The following is a 13,949-nucleotide window of genomic DNA, read 5'->3' as shown; positions in this document are numbered from 1 at the left end:
CAAATGGCATTTTAAATGATACTGCACTGAGGCTGTGTGCCTTTCTTTCTGAGGATGTAAGAAACCAGAACCTCCAGGTACAGAACAACCACCAAGTCATGTGCCTGCTGCTGGCTATCAGATTCTCAGGCAGAAGTGATGTCATAGTCAACATGGCAGCCATGTGTCTGCTGATGGCCAATGACCCCAAGAGATTGGAGATTCCAATGACCTCACACTCGCCTTCATGGCCATGTGCCTCCTACTGGCCTATGAGCTTCTCAGACATAATTGGTGTCGGAGTGATAGCCCAACCCATTAGCCTTCTCGTGGCATGTCAACTGACCAGACAGAAGTAACCTCACCACGATCTTCCAAGCCACTTGACTGCTGCTGTGCCGTCATGTACTCAGGCAGAAGAGGTGTGAGAACCCATATCTGAGCCCTCGTCCTGGACGGGCCTACCAGGTAGCAGGGGAAAGGGATTCTTACAATCAACACGCTTTTGCTGGCCTGTAGAGACACTGGCAGATGTGAGTGTAAAAGCACATATCCCAGCCATGAGTCAAGGGCTGACCTATCAGCTCCTTCAGAAAGAAGTGACCTCGCAGTCCCTTTCCCAGCCATGTTCCTGCTGCTGGCCTATCAACTCCAAGGACAGAAGGGACCTCACAGCCACCTTCCCAGCCTTGTGCCTCCTGCTGTCCCATGAGATCCTGAGGCACAGCTGACCTCACCATAGCGTTCCCACCCATCTCCTCCTTGTACCCTATGAGCTCATCAGACACAGGTCACCTCACATTCCTCTCCCAATGCCATGCGACTGTTCTGGGACCTCACAGTCCCTGCCCTGGTCCCACAGGGTCAAATAGCTTACGTCAGGTTGAGGAGAGGTGACCAAGATGAGGGCAGTAGAGCGTGGGAAAGAGAGCGTCAGGGATTCGGTGTTCAGGTTGGAGCTTAGGGATTAGAGCTCACCTTTCAGGGTTGAGGATTAGGCAAAGGCTTAGGGAGTTTGGTGTTCTCCTGAGGTTCCCTGGCTAGTGTTTAAGGTGTGGGCTAGCATGGTGGGTTAGGGTTTTGTTTAGGGCTGGGGTGGGGGCTAGGATTAAGGCCAACATATTAATACTAGGGGTAGAGGCTAGGGGCTAGGCTGAGCAACCGGGTAAGTGTAAGGGTAAGGGGTTGTGGGTTTGGGATTTGGCTTAGATGTAAGATTTGAGGTTAGGGATAGCCTAAGCTCAGTTAGGTTAGTAACAGTGGATTACTGTAATGGGGAGAAGTAGTATTTAGGGATAGGGTTAGGTTTAAGATTATTAGTTAGAGATAGTGTAAGGGCTTAACAGGAATGTTTTCACAGTCAGTGTTTTCACAGCAATGTCCCCTTAGCCCATTTTACCTCTTCAAAATCTTTTGTGTCTGTTGGTCAAGCCCCTCTTCCCTCCCCCAAATCTCCCATTTCTTTTGCCCAGGCTCCTCCTGACTTCCCCAAATGTGTCATCTTGTTGAGGGCAGCTTCCTGATGACCTTCATGACCTCAGAGTATCTGTCTCCCTGCTGCTGCTGACCAGTCAGAAGTGACCTCACAGCCACCATCCAAGGAGACATACTGTCTGCTGTGCTTGAGAGGCCTCTTCACAGCCTACCCAGCAGCACTGGAGGAAGGTGATGCCCTGCACCACCCCAGAGGTTCCCTGCCTGCAAACCCACTCGTACATCCGAAGGATTCCTGCATCACTTTTCCCACATGGGTGCTTCAGTTACCACAGGGCAGCTTGGATGCCATGGCCACCTCTGTGCGGACAACTGAATCAAGATCAGAATGTAAATTTTAGAAAAATGTGGAAGCCTATGCAGAAAAAGAAATCTATGTAATAGCAGAAAAAGTCTTAATTTCCAGCATTTAATGATCTTTTGTGAAATTTTGCTGATCACGGAGGGATGCTGCTGGGTTCTCAGAGGACTTTGTGCCATTGATGGAATTTGATCCTGATCGTCCAGCGAACTTCCCATGCATTGCATCGTCCACATCTTCAGTACAGATGTCAACAATCCACTCTAAGGAGACTACGGGAAACCACATCCAAGGACTTGCAAAAGTCCAGGTACACAGCATGCCCTTCTTTCCCCTCCCACATGGCTTCAGCAATCCTTTTCTTGTCCTTGAAGTGATGGAGATGGCTGCAAGAGCATTTTCCCTGTCACCTTGCCAGGGACTGAGGTGAAGGTGGCCAACCTGTAACACTCCCAATCCTCCTTTTTGCCCTTCTTGAAGATGGGTTTGAGATTTGCCTTTTCTGAGGATCTTGGAACCACCCTGATTTCTCTGCCCCTTCCAAGATGTTTGAGAGAGGCCTCATGATGACACCAGCCAGCTCCACCAGCACCTCTCTGCTGCGTTGCACACCAAAAGCCGTCTTCATATCCCACACTTGCAGGGGAGTGCCCAGGACACCGCACATGCCAGTCCAGGTCCTCTGGGCTGGTTCAAAAGAGAACCAGAAACGATCTCTTCCTGCAGGCCAACAACTCCCATGGGCTCTCCGTGCAGCTCACAGCTTCCCTGAGCATTTTTCTCAGTGTCCCCCTCCCCCAACCTTTCTAGTCCACAGGCTGTAGATGAGAGGATTGAACAGGGATGTGAGGATGGTGTAGATAAGGGGCTTCGTCAAGCTCACTCAGGAGGGTTCTTCTGGGCATCACACACCCAAGGATGAGGGTGTTGTAGAAAACAATGGCACTAGTGAGGCGGCAGGAGCAGGTGGAGAAGTCTTTGTGCCTGCCTGCGCCGGATGGGAGACGTTCTTCAGGGTGGCAGCTCTGATGCACACAGGATGACCATGTGAACAGGAAGGGGAGGATGGGATCTAAAAAGCCAGTCATGACAGCAAAGAGCATGAGTGTCACAGTGCCAGCGTGTGAAAGCTCCAGCAATGGGGTGAAATCGCAGAAGAGGTGGTCCACTCCACTGGGGCCACAGAATGGTATCTGGGTCATGACTGAAATGATTACTGTAGCTGACAGAAATCCCCCTAGCAAAGGAGACAGACCTGGCAGTTCCTGAGTCTTGTAGAGAGCAGGGGGTGGCACACAGCCCAGTACTGATCGTAGGATGTAGTCACCAGCAGTAAACACTCTGTACATGCAAAAGGACATGAGGTCCTTGCAGCTCCAGTGCCTCCTTGCCTCCTCACCCACCCTCCACAGAGCCCGCTCATGAACCTGGAGACTTCCTGGGGTTGCTGACAAAAGACTTTTTCTGTCTCCTCTCCCTGAGGAAGCAGCTTGCAACTTCTAACACAAGGTCACTCTTGCTGACTCCTGCTCTGATCCTAAATGACAAAAGCTAGTCCAACCTGTTGTCTGTCACATACAGGACCCCCACAATCCAAGCTTCCCCTTCATACAGGGAGCATAGTCCTTGTCCTCCCTGCTGCTCGCTGGGCAGAGCCTGTATCCCTCCATTGCAGCACCACAGCTCAGCAATGCCCTTGATCATCCCCATTGCAGGCTGTCCTACACTGTCCTATGCCTGTGCTGATTTCCCGGCAGACTTAACTACGTCCCCTTTTCCCCACCACACTTGGACCCTGGGATCTCCCAAGCCAGACTGATGCCCTTCTGTCCTTACTGGCTGTTGCTTCAAACACACAGCTGTGGTTAAGCAAGGATTGGTCAAGGCCTGTGAGTTGCCCACAACCTGTCTTCCTTCTTCCAATACCCTGATCACGCTCTTCTCGCACCCAAACTATCACAGCCCCACACTTGCTTGAATCTTCTATTTCTCTCTGTATACCAGCCCTGAAATACATGTCCTCCTTCTGCCACCTCAAAATCAAAACTCAACTTATTTCACTTCAGCAGGATGCCCCGCTACCCCTGCCACCACTTCCAGTCTGCTACCAAAGATGCGGACTACTGGTTGCATATATTTATGTTTTGGAAGGTCAATGTTTCTTTTTTTTCTTTCTTTTTTTTTTTAATAGATACTGACACACCTGGGGAAATCTCAAAAACACATATTGATGGATTCTAGATATGGTCAGGGCTGTATGTATGGGGGCACATATAAATCATCCCTGCACCTGATGTGAATTATTTCTGTGGTCAGGGAGACCCTGAGAACTCTCCCTAATTTGAAAGCATGAAGGGGAAGGAAGGGCAGCGTCATTCAGGCCTTGGCAGAGAGGTACTGAAAATGTATTGGCAGTGTGCAGCACAGCATAGAGAAACGCACAGCCCCAGGCAGCTGCTGCCATGTGGACACAAGCTCTGCTGCCCAGGAGGGTCCCGTAGTGCAGGGGTTTGCAGATGGCAACGTAGCAGTCATAGGCCATGACAGTGAGAAGAAAATACTCTGCTGACATCAAAAAGATGAACATAAAGAGCTGTGCAGCACATCCTGGTTAGGACATGGCCCTGGTGTCCCAGAGGGTGTTGGCCATGGCTTTGGGGACAGTGGTGGAGATGGCGCCCAGGTCAAGGAGGGAGAGATTGAGGAGGACGAAGTACATGGGTGTGTGGAGGCGATGGTCACAGGCTACGGCAGTGATGTTGACGCTGTTGGCCAGGAGGGCAGCCAGGTAGAGTCCCAGGAAGAGCCAGAAGTGCAAGAGCTGCAGCTCCCGCGTGTCTGCAAATGCCAGGAGGAGGAACTGGGTGATGGAGCTGCTGTTGGACATCTGCTGCCTCTGGGTGTGGAGCACTGAACAAGGAGGCAAGGGCAGTGACATGTTAGGACATTATTCTCTGACCAAAATCAAAGCCATTTCTTGTACTACACATTCACATCACCTTTACTATAGCAATGATTTCTTTGTTCAGCTCCATTGCTGGAGCTCTGGTTGATGCTGGCTGAGTGTGCCCTGAGGATCAGGACCTCTGCCTACTGGCTGCCAAGGAATCAGCCCTGCTCTGCAGCAGTGTGTTTCTGGGAATGGTGTCCATTGGGGGGGTCAGTGCTTGTGTTTGAATTGGTCAGATGAAAGTACTTCTAATGTAAATTGTTTGTCAACATCTGCACTCCCAGGGCTAAGAAAACACAATCAAAGCATTGTTTGAGAGGGTTTTATTACAGCTCTCCGCAATCACACCTGGTAATATTCTTGGATTTCAGAAACCCTCATCTTTTCCGCTGTACTCAGAGAAAATAAAGTGGGTCCTGCGAGGAAAGAGTACTGCCTGCAATGCAGTCAAGAAGGGAGGGGAGCTGATCTGTCACTCTGTCTTGTTGCCAGCTACCCTGGGCTTGCACCTTTCTGGGATGGTGGGTATCACAGCCCCATGTTAACCTGAAAAGACTCCAGGCACTACTGAGAGCAGAGAGACCCACTGTCCAACACCAAGTGTCTCCCCCTGTCTCAAGGTCTCTGCACCCCACTTCTTGCCAAGGACATGCATGGTTCATTTCACAAACCCAGCTGCATTTCCTCAGTCTTGCTGTCTCTGTGCTTCTCCATGGGGCATTCAGAAACACCAAGATGCTATGGGACAGACCTGCATCCTGGAGGGCAGCTCACAGCTTGGAAGGACACCCCAAGAAAATAGCCAATTGTCCTGATGATGGTATCTCAGGAAGGGAGAGTCAGCTCATTTCCTAGGGAATGACACAGGCTGCGTTGCCCACAGCCCCACAGCTTGGAGGGAAGCTTGGACACCTGTAACCTCGTTCCCATGGACGCACCTGCGTGGGAGGACCCACAAGATCAGTGTGTGACTCTCAGCTGAAACTCCCACCCCCATAGAGCCTGACAGCAGGGAAAAGGTAACAGTAGCAATAACACAGACTAGTGAGAAGCAAGGAAAAATAGCGTGAGGGTCTGGCTCAGAGAGGCAAAGGCAGAGGCAGCCAGGCACTCAGGAAAGAGTTACCCTTACCCAGCTGTACATGCCACCTCCCAGACACCAACAGAGCCAGGCAGTTGTTCTCAGTCCCTGTGCTCTACTTCAGGAGGCTCCTATCAGACTTACTGATCCCTCAGAGTTACAGCTCAGGAGTCTCAGTGACTTCTTCAAGCATGACAGCTCCTTTTCCATTTCTCCTGAAAATTCCCCAAGAGTAGGAAACTGAAAAAGCAGACTCAGGAAAGACCTTTATGATATAGTAATCCCTGCTTTGAGCTTGCCCTTGAAAGGTTGTCTTGAAATGTCCTGGGATGATCTGGATCTGTGAGCAGCCCTGATCGACACAGCACCCTCTTGTCAGCAGAAGGACCCTGCCCTGCTGTGAGATGCTTCATCCACCCACAGCTTCTCCCCACTCTGCTGTTAGAGCTCCCCAGGCAGGCTGAGTACTTACCCTGACCAGCGGCAGAGTCCCTGCCCCAGCACACAGCCCCCTGGCCGCAAGGACCCTGCTCAGAAGGACAGCCCTGGGCACCCCTGGCTGCACACCCACCTTCACACTCTGCAGCCATCCCCAGGTGAAGGCAGCTGACATGCCCTGTCCCTCTGAGGGTGCAGCAGGGAAGCTGTGCTCCAAAGCACGTCCTTTTTCTCTACACTGGAGAAACTGTGAGAGTCCCTCTGACAGATCCCATAGGCTGTGGGATGTGCCAGCTTTAGGAGGTCATTCCAGGAACCAGAGCTTCATTGCCCTGCAGCAAGACACTTACCCTGTTAAGGGCTGTGAAGTTTTTTCTCCAGGTCAGCTCTCCTCTGTCCTCACACCCCAGACTGCCTTTAACCTCCCTCTCACTTCCCTCCTCTCCCCTTGGTGCCTGCAGGCAGTGCCCTCAACCCTGCTGTGCTTTGCAGAGGAGCTGCTCCTGGGCAGAGCTGTCTCTCTGCAGCACTGCCTCCTTGCCATGAGCTCCTTCCAGCCCAGGAGCCCAGCCCAGCTCAGCAGCAGAGGATCAGCCCAATGTGTCACTTTCTCTGCCCCCTCTGGGCTCCGTCCTGGTGTCCCTGGGGCTCCAGGGGAACCTGCTGGGCAACAGGCTGAAGCAATCACTGATGTTCCCTCCCACAGCTGGGGAGAGATGCTTCTTTCAGCAGTGACATTTCTCCTATGTGAAAGAGTGAGGTGCAAGAATCACCTTCTCATTGTCCCTTCTTTAAACATCAAGCACATCACACTGGGGTCACAAGACGTATGCCTACACTTTCAAACTTGAGTGCTGCAATGGAGTGGTACCGGTTCTCAGGAGAGACAGGCTGGAAGGATCAGGAGTGGGGTTCCCTCAAAGTGAAGGAGTTGCTTGGATGTATGGAGCTCCCTACTGGGGCCAGTGAGAAGTTGGGTCAGCCCTTGTGGGTGAGGGTCAGAGGAGGGGCCAGTAAAGGTGACATTGTGGTTGGAGTTGAGGAACCCACAGTCAGGTGAGGAAGTGGGCACGGTCTTTTCTAAGCACCCCAAGGAAGTCTCTGGATGTAGAAGCCTGGGCCTCACTGGGGACTTTAACAACTCTGGCATTTTCTGGAAGGGGAACACAGCAGCATGCACACAGTCCAGGCAGTTTCTGAAGTGCCTTCGGGGAACATCTTCACACAGCTGCCAGATGGGCCAACAAGGGTAATGCAAACTTGGATCTGATACTTGCCAGCAAGGCAGAGCTGGCCAGGGAACCGCAGGTCAGTGCAAGCCTTTTATGTGATGAAAATGAAATAGTGAGGTCCCAGCTCCCAAGGGGAGTGAGGAAGGAAAATAGAAGACTGCAGATGCTGGACATTAGAAGAGCAGACTTTGGCCTATTCTGGGGAGTTTTAGTGGGGTCGCATGGTCATCAGCATTGAAAGGCAGCAGAGCTTCATAGAGTGCTCTTCAAGGACAGCATCCTCCAAGCACAGAAATGACCTATATCAAAACTGAGTTGAAACTTGAAAGTAGATTCAAGGGCACCATAATGAGCTGTTATTACTTCAGGGACAGGTAAAGAAGAAGTAAAGATTATATGGGATCACCCCTAAGTTTAGTAAGAGTATGTATAGATAGATCTGAGAGATTTTATGTGCTCTTATCACCAGCAAGGTCTCCCAGGTCTTTGTGCCTCAGGGCAGGACTCTGACGGAAAACAGGCAATGGTGGATAGGAATCAAATCAGGGGCTACTTGAGCAAACTCAAATGTTACTATTCAAAAGAGACTGGATGTATAAATATGTATTTGCATAGAGGGAGAGAATGTGTCATCAGCTTGCTGGTCCATATCCATGGCCTGTGAAAAAATAATGAGAATTTACAGGTCAGTGCCAAGGTTGTCAAAAAGAATACTTACACACATATTACACGACATCTTTTCTGCATGTTTCAAATTGTGCCTAAATCTTCTTTCAGGGGTTGATGCAGTTGCCCACATAGAGATGGCCACAGCCTCCAAGATTCCCAGGGGTAGCTGAAGATGCCACATGGCACTGGGAAATGTGACCCAGGGCTGTCAGGAACCTTTCTGGAGCAGGAGCTGGTGGACAGGCAGGGTAGGCCAAAGCATCTCAGTTGACACAACTGATTTTTCTCCCTTGAGTAGAAAGGCAAGCCTGGACAATTGCACTCAACGTGTCCAGTGCTGGAGAAGAATGAGAAATGAGTGGGTCTAGATGCTGCAGAGTCTACTTGAAGATGCTTCTGTAACCCAGATATGTTGGGGTTAGTGCAGATTTGGCTCTTCAAGAGAGAGCATTTTGTTCACTTTGTCTCTTTGCTTCCTTCTGTGAATGGAGGGAGCTCCTGACTTCAGCATGTGACTCACTGTGAGGGAATATAGACAAACAGAGCCTGGGGCAGGGAGGTCTTTTGGGGTTCTTGGGATCTGTGCTTGACACAAAAATGTGTTTTCTGTTGCTCTAAGACTATCCACTGTGGAAAGTGGACTTCAGAGGAGGTAAGGTGGACTTAATATAGATCAGAGGAGGGTGGTTTATTTCTTATTGAACCACGCCTTCCTTTGGTTTTGTTTTTTGGCAATTAAGAAACATGCTTCTGTGTCTGTGTGCAGCTTGTTCTCCAAGTGAAGCAGGTGGCAACTGGTGTCAATGGGTTGAAACATGCAGCTACAGACTGTAGTGGAGAAAGCTTAGAATTGAACAAAGCTTCTGTAAGTCCCAGGTGGCTGATGAGAGAAGTGGTGGGGTTGGAGGTAGGGACAAAGACTGCCCATAGAGTGTCTGACATACAGAGTCTTGGCTTCTCTGCATATTCAGAGTCCATTAGGAGATGCTGAGGGTCAGTATCAGTTGGAGTTTGCTGGTATCCCTTAATGTGTGAGCAGAAAAATAAGAAGCGGAAAAAGATGAAATTGTTTCTTACTGATATTTGTTACTGAAAACTTTTCACTTGGACTGCACTCCAGAAACGTCTCAAACTAACCACCTAATAACTGAGGAAGGAAGGAAAGTTATGCCCAGAGGCTTGGCTTGTTAGGGCATTTGGCATGTTAATGAGCCCTCTGGTGCCAAGTTCCTGAACTGCAGATGCTGAAAGAAGATTTCACTGGCCTCTAGAGAAGCACAAGTCAGCAGCAAGTCTCCCACGTTTCTGAAGGTGTTATTTAGTCCCACTGAGGGCCATAGTTGAAGCGATCATGGAGGGAATGAGATGACAAGGTGACTGTCCCTGGGGGCTGGTGAAGCAGGGACACAGAGGCATTGGTTAGAGGTTGAAAATCAACCGTGCAGGCAGCTGTGAACGGCCTTGATGTGTTTCATCAAGCAGGAGGCTCAAGTGCTGACCCCCATACCCTAGGAATGGGGATCCTTTCTCTCATGGCATGCTCAGGACTGTTCCAGGGAGCAGTGAGATGTGGGGGTGTGTGATGATGCCAAGTTCAGGACAGCAATAGGACTCCTCCCAGGCTCTATGGAAGGTGGGTGAGGAGGCAACGAAGTGCTGGGGTTGTAAGGAACTGGTGTCCTCTCAGGGGCTACAGTGGAAGAGTCAGCAGCCAGAGGCAAACAGACAAGGATTTCAGTTCTGCTGGGGGATCTCTGACCCCACAAAGGGGCCAACCCCACCACAGCCTGTCCTACACGGTTCTATGTCTGTGCCTCTTTCGCTGCAGATTTTAACCACCACTCCTGCTTCCTCACCTTGCTCTGACCCCATGATGTCCCAAGCTTTATGGATGACTTTCTGTCCTCACTGACTACTCCTTCAAACAAAAAGCTCTGTTTTTCTGAGGTTTTGCCAAAGGCTGTGAATTCTCAATAACCTGTGCAGCTTCTTCCAGAGCCCTGCTAATGCTCCTCAGTCACTCAAGATGTCCCAGCTCCCAGGCTCACTTGAATCCTCTATTTATCTCCACATCCCAGCACTAAACTGCACATCCTCCTCCTTCTGCTGCCTCAAAATCAAAACTCAACCTATTTCACTACAGCATGACACCCTCCCACTCCCCGCTGTTTCACAGCATCTTCCTGCCTTTAACAGCCCCCCCCCCAGTCTCTCCCTGAATACCTTTGTGTCTTAGAAACATTTCCGCTTCCCCTGCAGTGATGCGACATCAGCCCAGGAGGTCTGTGCATTCTCCAGGCTCATGGATGTTTTCTGGAGGTCCATCCAAGTGTGGGGAGTAAAGGAAGAAAAGTGATCATGTCAGCTTATGGGGCATTACTGAGCACATTCACCCCCAGCAGTGGGCATTGCTGGATCTTAAAAATCATCTTAAAAATACTGGATAGTGTAATTTTTGCTGCATATGGCTTCAGTCCACTTGGAAGAAAATTGGATTGGTTACACAAGTCTTAATGTAAGGCACAAAGAAAGCCTAAGGTTTTGAGTGCCCAAGGATGCTCTTTTCATGTAAGTTAACAGGCACATATACACCCTGTAATTGTTTAAGGACTCCCCAGAACCTCTTCAGTACAGCTATATTTTACGTAAACTGCTGTTTTCATGCAACCTCAGCTAGCGTTGTGCTGCTCTTTACAGGATGGGGTGAATGGTGTTGACTTTGGCTGTGTGCATTTCTTAAATGCATTTCTAATGTGCGTGTCAAATAATTACCTGTTAAACAGACTGCCAATCTGGCTGAAGCCAGTGCTTCCGAAGAAGATGAAATAAAAGCTTTGGTGATACAGTCCTGCTGTAAATATGATACAATCAAGTAAGTGTTGATATGTCCAAACTGTTCTTTGAAGATTATCGATAAAGTGCAGAGATGTGTGTTTTAACAAGAGAGACATGTGCCTAGCTTTTTCTTTTTTCCCCAAAAAACTTTTAGTCACATGAAGAACCCTTGGGTCCACCTCCACCATCATATACTTGCTTTCGTTGTGGAAGACCTGGCCACTACATAAAGAACTGCCCAACAAATGGGGTATGATTGTGGGGGACTTCAGGTGTTACTCTAGTTGTTAATTGTTTTACCTTGGCAGTTACGTAACAAATACATGAATACTCATATAAAGAATTGTTTCTCTTGGGGTGAAATGCAGAGCTTATATGGCAATGTTGCAAAGCCCTTTAAAATTCAAGGGGAAGATGGAATTATAAAGGTGAAATTTTCTTTCTAGGTCGTAGACATTAAATACGTCCATAGATCTTTCTCTGTGAATTTTCATGCATATTTTTATATACTTCAGTATTACTGGAAATTCTTCTGTTTTCCACTCTTTTTAATGGCAGTTCACAGTTTTTATTATTTTGTATAAAACCAAGACATTTCTCTTGACCCCATCTATTGAATATTTGCGTGTTTTAATTACACTAAGTCCCTGGTTGAGTATTGATGCCATTTCACGTTAGTCACTGAAGGTATATGTGTGAGGTATGAATTCAACCATCACCTATAGACAGTGAATGTAGGTTTCTCAAGTGACTGATTCAGAGCACTGGATTAAGCTCTCACTCTGAATTGTGCTTTGGAGGAGGAGCAGCAGGTTTGTGTCTCTTCTCTGAGTGGATGGTGAGCTAAGGCATATGTCAGCCTTGAGGAACCTGAATTTAAGCCAAAGAATGTCACTTGAATTCAAAACTCTGCTCAAGCCTTTGGAACATCCTGGCTATATTCATTTAGAAGAAGCAGTATTACAGTTGAGCAACCCTTACGCTAGGTGAAAGGAGAGGATTCAAGGCTTTTGCTGCTTAAAATAATCAGGGAAATGCCATTCTAAGTATGAGTCTTGAGGTACGTCTGCCTCTCTTTTCTTGAAGAGGAGAAAAATTTCGAGACTGTTCCCAGAATTAAAAAAAAAGCACAGCAATTCCACGGAGTTTCATGATAGAGGTGCCCAATACAAAGGGTGCTATGCTGACAAACACTGAAAAAATATGCAATACCAACTATTAATGCATAAGTATGGAATTAAGTGGACCGACCAAAAAGTGAAGGAGAGAAACCACACATAAATATCTTGAGTGGCAATGCAACCAAGTTGGCCAGCATCTGTCATTCCAAGGGAGGAAGCACTGTCATTGTATCTTAACCTGAAAATCTGTGATACTTTCTAATATTAAAAGAGGGTGATCCTCCTGCTCATGCCCCTGGAATTTGGTTAAACTTGTGGTATGCTAAGAATCTGCGTTTCTGCAAAACATTTCGGTAGTGTTTACAGTGGAGTCGTTCTTCTTGAAAGTTCATTTTCCTTCTGTTTTCTGTTTCAAAGGCTTCTTGCCAAATTTAGCAGGTAGCTGTTGGACTGAGATTTCCTCCCCTTCTGACTTTTATTAAATCTTATGTGTGAAACAGACTGAAGTCTTCCTGTTGCTATAAACTAAGAAAAAACTACTGTGTGTTGACAGGAGTGGCTGTTTTAAAATGCGCTTTGTAGCACTTCCTTTTTTCCATCATGGATCTTCTTTTGTAGAAGCTGTAACATAGACTTATTCCTTTTAGAAAATGTAATTACTTGGAGACTACCTTTATCCTGATCCTGCAATTTACATTTATCCTCTGGCAAAGGAGAGGTGGGATTCATTTTGCCTGATTTCTAGCTGTCAAAAATTACTTTTCTAGTCTGAGCTTATTTCTTAGTTGATCCAATGAATGGGAGAGTTCTGCAGAAGGAAAATTGTTCCCCCCTCCCTCTTCTAGTGTTGTGGCTATAGAGAAAGTAGTTTAAACTAAGTGCCTATGTTTTAGAAGGCTAATGTGGAGTGAGAAGAATTCCATTTCCTATCTTCCTTTGAAAAAAGCCAGAGCTTGGAAAAGTTTTCCTTTAACTAAACCTATCTTTAACTTGTTTCTTTTTCCTTCCCCACCCCTCCTCCAGGGAAGCTTATGCTAGGGGAAAGAAGGAAAAGCCTCCCTTTTTACCAGAGGAGCCATCCTCCTTCTCCTCCTCCAATGATCCTGTACCAGATGAGTTGTTATGTCTCATTTGTAAGGATATAATGACTTGTGCAGCTGTTATTCCCTGCTGTGGAAACAGTTATTGTGACAAATGTAAGTGTTACTCCCATGTTTGTTAATTCAAAACATCACATCTGATTTTCTGAAAGCTGAAAGAGGAGATAATGAAATTACTTTGTTACCAGTTCTATTTAATATTTAAGTATACGCTCAATATGAAAGCGCTCTTCTTGTATAAAGGGAAAAAAAAGCCAGGAAGCTTTTCCCCCTTTTTACGTGTCTAGTTAAATCTTCTTGACATGTGGAAGGATGAATATGAGAAGAGTAGCTAATTCTGCAGGTGATTACAGTGTTAGATATTGAATGAGTCTAGTTTGTCCACAGCCCTTTCTTTCATACTAAATTATATAGCCAACTCTGGGGACTTATGGTGGTCTGCAACAAGCGGGTAGTTAAGCATTTAATCCACATTCTTCTCCATGGAAGAGTTGGTTAAAACCTTCAGAACTCAAACCTACTAATGTTTTTTTGAGATGTGTTTTATTCATTAACCTTGAGGTTGGGGACTTCTCGCTGTACTAGATAGTAGGAAAAAGACTAGTTGAAACATCAAGACACAGCCTATGCTACATCTTCAGATGTTACAATAGTGAAATGTCAAAACTGTATAGTTATTTGCTGCATACTAGAATTTTTTTACACTATTGAACATTTCTAGCTTCATGCTCTCAATTAAAGACCATATT

This window comes from Haliaeetus albicilla, chromosome 31 (genome assembly GCF_947461875.1).
Source record: "Haliaeetus albicilla chromosome 31, bHalAlb1.1, whole genome shotgun sequence".
Lineage (NCBI taxonomy): Eukaryota > Metazoa > Chordata > Aves > Accipitriformes > Accipitridae > Haliaeetus > Haliaeetus albicilla.
This window is presented reverse-complemented; position numbering follows the sequence as displayed.